The sequence below is a fragment of the Gopherus flavomarginatus genome, chromosome 7 (assembly GCF_025201925.1).
Source record: "Gopherus flavomarginatus isolate rGopFla2 chromosome 7, rGopFla2.mat.asm, whole genome shotgun sequence".
NCBI lineage: Eukaryota > Metazoa > Chordata > Testudines > Testudinidae > Gopherus > Gopherus flavomarginatus.
The window spans coordinates 6,245,981-6,252,870 of record NC_066623.1 but is presented as its reverse complement, the minus strand read 5'-3'; positions in this window follow the sequence as shown (position 1 = coordinate 6,252,870).

Below are 6,890 nucleotides of genomic sequence, written 5' to 3'. Positions count from 1 at the left end.
CAACCTCGACTGGTCTCCTGGGAAGATCTGGCCCAGGGATTCTGGATCACACATGTTTGGAAGACTTTGTCTCTGGTTAAGGGTTTCATCTTGAGCTGGTCTTGGCACAGGACACCAGCATGCAGCAGAAGAGGAATAGGCAATCAAGTTTGCCAGCTTGCAACAGGCCTGCAACAGACCTACCGTGCAGTGCTACGCTTATTTGAACAGTGACTTGCAATTAGGGATGGGCAAATAACCAGGTTTTTGTCTAAGTTGTTGAACCAAAAAAAAAATGTTTTGGATCAAACTGAAACAATTTTTGGGGCTTTTCCTGATGAAATGAAAACCCTATTTTTGTTTTTGTTTCAGATCAAACAAAATGTTTCACTCAACCTGAAAGAGGTTTTTTGGCTTTTTGTTTCATTTTCAGGTTTTAAAATATTGTTAATGTTTTTTAAAAATTAAATGTCAGTAGATTCCGAAACAAAAAGTCAGAATGTTTACACATTTCTGATTTTTTTTCCTTTGCCAGAACTATTTACTGAATAGGACCTGAATTTGCAAATCATTTTGATTGACTCAAATCTGCATTTTTTCAGCAAAAAAACCATTGATATGAAATTTTTTACCCAGTTCTACGTGCAGCACAAAACAGATCTGAGGAGGGACTCTATGGATCTGTAGCGGAAAACTTGTCTTCAAGGGCCATGTATTTTATGTTCGTCAGGGCTTGGTTCTTCACCAGCCTCAGACCCAGACTTTGTGATGCAGCTATATAAAGATGTCACTTTTTGATGAGATTCAAGGAGACCTTGATGCCTTGGAGATAGGAATGGCCTTCTCTCCTCCGTCATCTGGCACGTGCTAGCTGTGCTTAAGCATTACTCATCTCTTCCTGCTCAGCCTGACGCTCTGTGCTCAGTCAGGTGAGAGGCAGATCCAGTCCCTTTTTACAAGCATGAGATCAGATGTTGCTTCAGATGGGAGGCGATGGAATAGAGGAGGTAGAAAACAGCACATTTGTTTCACTAATGCTGATGTAGCCCCCTGCTACCAATCATCTGCCCAAATCAGCATATAGGTCTGTCTGACAGCCTCGGTGGGCTGGGTTAGGAGTTATTCTAGCTTGCTGTCCACCACCACTGCCCCCTGGCAAAGCTTCCCTCCCCCACCCCGCCACCCTCAAGACAGATAGTCCTCCCATGGAGCCAGAACTAAGCACCTTTCCTAAGGTGATTATTAATGTGCCACTATGGTTCAGGAGAAGGGATTTTCTGCCCTACTTCCTTCCTTCTACTGGAAAAAGCAGAGTTCACCAGAGTGGAAGGACAGTGCCCCAGACACTGCTCAGAGGGAATGCTCTGGAGGAGGGCTGCCTTCCCAGCATCATTTCCCCCTCCCCAGCGCTCCGTGAATGCCCTTCTGTGGGCACTGCATGCGCAAGCTACGGTGGGATCAGGCATGAATGGTGCACAGGATCAACCGCTCTTCCTGTGCACCCTCTCCTGCTCTGCTCAGGGGATTCCCAGGCAGGACTTAACGCTGCCTGACGCATATGGAGTCCCCTCCACCCTGAGCACTGTGGGTCTGTCTAGACTTCTATCACTGGATGGAACTGCAGCTCAAGTTAGCTTTAATCTAGCTAGGTTGGTCCCTGCAGCAGGGAAGCAGTGGTAGCAGGGGTTTCAGTATGGGTTATGCAAGCCCATCTGGTTATTTACTCCTGGTGCATGGTGCTGTACTTCCCGGGTCTGAGACCCAAGCTACCGAGATTAAAGCGAGCCCAGGTATGTCTATTCGATCTACAGTCACACCTATCCCATGACTGCAGTCAAGATGTTGAGTTTCCTACAGGACTCTTTGGAACCTTCTCTCCAGTCTAGCTTTAAAAATTGTGAGCAATGGCACATCAGACATCTCCCTTGGGGGACTATCCTGCAATCCCGCATGTCTCACTGTCAGGACATTTTTCCTCATCAATTTCATTCCACTACTCTCAGTCGTATCCTCAGCTACCGCACTTAATAATTACGCCCCTCCTAGGCGTTCATCCAAAGATCTTGCTTAGCCAAGCGATTTATGTTTAATGCTTTTAATCTGCCCCGATCAATCAGTCCCTCCAACCCCCTAGTTTCTCACTCTCCTCTCAATTCCCTCTTCTTTTTCTGAATGGAGCCCAGAGCTGATGGCAGAAGGAGATGATGGATAATGCCCCTGCTCCATGGGGTTTATACATTGATTCCATTGTACATCACAGGGAATACAATAACCAAGATGGTTCGCTTGAAGTCATTGTCGCTGAGCAGGGACAAATAACAATAAGGGATGCTTGAGCCAAAAGTAACATTCAGAACTGAACAGGTTATGTTTACAGTAATTCTGAGCACGTTGTCTGGACATGTAGCAGCAGGGCAGGGTCTCTTGCTATTGTCTCCCAGGGATGATATTGTGCAGGCACTGTTGGTTGGAGCATCCAGGAGGTTTCCCAATCTGGCCGAGCGGTTTTCCCATTTTGAAGATTCTTGCACAACCACCCAAAGGGAGAAATGGTTCCTATTGCTCAACTCGCCAATAGAGAACGGTTCCTCTGCTTCATTCACTGGTGCCAAATTGTTGTTCCCAGAATGCTTAGGGGCCCATCCTGCATTCCTTGTGCGCCGTCACAGGGAATGGCTGGGTTTCTTAGGGAGCACATGGACTGCAGGGTTGGGCACATTGATGGAACTGTTATTGGTAGCCTGGACCATCCATAACACAACCAATACCTGTTGAACTGTTCAAGCTACCACTAGTTTCTCACGGGCAATCAGAATAGAACAGCCCAGGGTAATAATGAGTGGCGACTGCTGTGCTGATTTTCTGGTGGGATCTGTCCCCACCTTCTTCCTTCGCTTTCAAAGCACACGTTTCTGTTCAGGGAGCTCCTGGAGCACTCTGCAGGACGAGGGGACTGTAATACATTTCCAGAGGTCCCTCCTGCACTAGGAGAATCCAGGGCTGCATACACACACCCTGTGGCACCTCATAGTCTCATGTGGGTTAGTACGGTGGTCTAATTTCAGTTGTTGGGTTCAGGGTGTGGGTGCTGGGTGGGGCTGGTGCCTGTGAAGTACAGGAGATCAGACTGGATGATCTGGTGCCCCTGCTGGCATTAAACTATGGTTATGCCCCACTGCAGGGAGAGAGCAATACAACAGCTGACTGCACTGCAGAACGGGGGAGTGATTCACCTACATTGAGGAGACAGCACTGCTGGGTGCGAGCAAGCCTACCTTTCCCTAATGGGAAGCACACGACTGTAGTAACTGTTGTACCCCAGAACTAGGGTTGCTAGGTGTCCAATTTTCAACTAGAAAGTCCGGCTGAAGAGGGACCTGTACAGTGTCCGGTCACATGTAGTGACCGGACACAAAAGTCCAGTTACCACAGGTGGAAGGGGGGCACAAGGGAGAAGGCACTGGATCATGAACCCATGCCAGCTCCTGCTCAGCTGGGTCTTCCTCCTACCTGCATCTCATGGGCAAGCAGGCTCCCATCCTAGCCCTGGAGCAGAGGGAGCCCAACTGGTGGTGGGGAGGGAGGGGGACAGGATGGAGTAAGGGGGAGGAGGAGAGCAGTGAGTAACAGGAGTGGGGCCTTGGGAGAAGAGGCAGGGCAAGGGTGTGGCCTTGGGGAAGAGGTAGGGAGGGGGAAGGTTCCAGCTCTCCTGCTGTAGTGTCCAGCTTTCAGAAATTAGAAAGTTGGCAAACCCTCTGGCCGGAACAGGATTGTCATCTTCCAGCAGCAGGCAGGAGGGGGCCCAACACCTAAGCCAATATGGCGAGTGGGGTTAGTCCAAACATTTTCAGCAAAAGAGGATTTGGATGAAAAATGCTTTTCAAATAAAACCACAGCTTTTTTTGTGACATTTTTTAGTTTTGGTAAATATCTATTTATACATTTCTTGTTGGAAAGTTTCAAAATGCCTCCGTCCGGAAAAGAGGAAGAATGTGAGCAAACGCTGGGGTGTCAGTGTGCTGCATTGGTCTAAACAGTGATTCCTGTCCCTGCAGCGTCCCCGGTCTGTAAATCAACCCAATGTAGTAGCCAAGACCTTAGGTTCCATGGACTGGCTCCCAGATGATGGCTGCTCGGCTCCATTACTTGCATCACCCGCAGTGAGCAAATGAGCTCTAGCTGCTAATTACCTATAGAATACGCATGGAGACTTTAAAGGGAATTTCCTCTCCCCCTCTCCCTGACACAACAGACTTCACTTAAGCCGCTTTCAATGAACAATTCCTGTGGTTTCATTTTGTGCTTATTGTACCAGGTTCTGGCAGCACTAGTTGTTCCAGGGTGCAGCTGTGGCATTTACTAGGTTTCACCGTCCTTTGGGTGAGATGTAAATCACAGAGACCCACTCACTTGTCACAAGAGCAGGAGAGAGCATCATGGTACTTATCCGGGGCTGTTATGGGGTTGATATGATATGGGGATGATATCTGAGCATCTCATGCACCTTAATGAGTTTATCTCACACAGCACCCTTTGAGGTAGGGAAGAATCATCTCCATGGGGAAACTGAGGCACCAAGTGATTCCTATAAAGTATGAAATATTCAAAGGCAAAGGTGGGGAAAGGAAAGTGGGGGGCACAGGATGGGGCAGAGGAAAGGAGGTTATGGAGCAGGCGACTAGGCAGGACCGGTGCTAGGGGTTTGAGCGCCCTAGGCGGACGGCAATTTCGCTGCCCCGCGCGCTGGTCCCGCAGCTCCGGTGGAGCTGCCGCAGTGGTGCCTGTGGGGTTCCGGGGCTCCGCGGCTCCAGTGGAACTGCCGCAGTGGTGCCTGCGGGAGGTCCACCGGAGCCGCGCAAGCAGTCGACCGTCCGCAGGCACCACTGCGGCAGCTCCACTGGAGCCGCCTGCCGCCCCCTCTGGCAAAACGGCGCCCACCAATTATTCTAGCGCCCTAGGCGATTGCCTAGGCTGCCTAAATGGTAGCGCCGGCCCTGGGACTAGGGGTACAAACCACGATTTGAGGACTTCAACAACTCAGACATAGATTAGGGGTTTGTTACGGGAATGGATGGGTGAGATTCTATGGCCTGCATTGTGCAGGAGGTCAGACTAGATGATCATAATGGCCCCTTCTGACCTTAAAGTCTCTGAGCCTATGAGCTACGGTGAGGGGCTAGCTAGGGGCTGTAGCTGATGAGGCAGTGCAGGCATGCTCAGGTGTGAGGCTGACAAGTCTGCCAGTGAGATAAAGGGCCTGGCTAGCAGAGATACAATCCTCACATCCTAGGGGTTTGCTGTGAGCCTCTCACTGGCCTCGTCACAGCAATAGAACTAAAACGAGTGGAGCTGGATAACGGACGTGTACAAGTGAGGCTCCTAGAGACACAGAGGCGTAACACCCTACCAGCCAGTGCATGAGGCACATGTGGATGAGCAGCCGCCCCTAAAACACAACAGGCCAGGTGTGAGGACCTATACACAGTGAGGGCATCTCCTGGACTAGGAGCTGTCTTAGAACCTGATCTAGAGCCCACTGAAGTCAAACGGGAGTCTTTTCATTGGCTTCAATGGCTCTGGAGTGGGCCTCTGAACTGTGGTACTTTCTGTCACAACCAGGATGTTGACAGTCAGGCCTAGTGGGTAGGACCAGGAGTCCAGCACCCAAGAGTGAGCCAGATGCAGGTTTATCACTACAGCTGATAGAAGCATCCACTTCATTGCACAGACATTTCCTGGCATTCCTCTGGGGCTTAAATAGGAGGGCTGGACCAATCAGGAGTCATGAGGGAAGCTGTCAGTCCAGTCTTTGCAGGCAGTCCTTCCTGTGGCATGTATCTTTGCAGAGTCTATGTAGTAATGCTTACAGCCCTACCATGGTGGCAGCGCAGAAGCATCAGCTGTCCTGTGGATTCAGGGTCTAGTCCTGTTCCCCCTAGAACCTCCTGATCTCTTAGTTGGCTGTGGTATGGGGCACCCTGCTAGATGACTGTGCTGAGTCATCCTGGAGCATTGAAATGTTACTTCTCTATCTAGATACACACTGAGATATCTCATGAAAGAGCAAAGGATCCAAACTCATACAATAAAGACAGCCAAGAAGCTAAATAAAGGGATGGATAGGAGAGGTGTGGTGAATCCTTAAAGCACAGGGGCGTCATGTTAATTATCATAGTGAGTGGTAAAGATATCAGCCTCCATTTTTATGCCAGTTCACTTCTAAAAAATTCTGCTTAATTGCTCCATTTAATTCATTAAAGGATTATCATTAATGCTGAAGGAAAAACTAAGTAATGTGGATGGTTCTGGCACCAAGCAGCCCACGCAGTCCTCCTCCAACCCACCAATGAAGACGTGGGGCAGAAAATGGATGTGATTCCCTCCCCATATTTTGTAGCGTGCTTTCATGCAAAAGGAGTGTGTGAATTCTGTGTTTGTGATACTGGGCAACTCACAGAGCCGGCCAAAGACAGATATGGTACAGGCTGGTACCATGCAGAATCGCTCGCTCTGCTTTGCAAATGCAACTCTGAGCTCTGGCACGGCTGCTCTCCTAGCCCTGAGCCCTTCACATGCAGCTTTGCCAAGACCGCTTAGTCCAAACCTGCAGGAACCCCTGCTTTGGTTTCCACGCACTTCTTTCTTTGATGCGTAAGAGGTGCCATATATTCCTAGCAGATTAATTGTCAAATGAATCATAGAATCCTAGAAGATTAGGGTTGGAAGAGACCTCAGGAGGTCATCTAGTCCAACCGCCTGCTCAAAGCAGGACCAACCCCAACTAAATCATCCCAGCCAGGGCTTTGTCAAGCTGGGCCTTAAAAACCTCTAAGGATGGAGATTCCACCACCTTCCTAGGTAACCCATTCCAGTGCCGAGGGTGCAATTTGTCCCACCAGCCACATCATTAA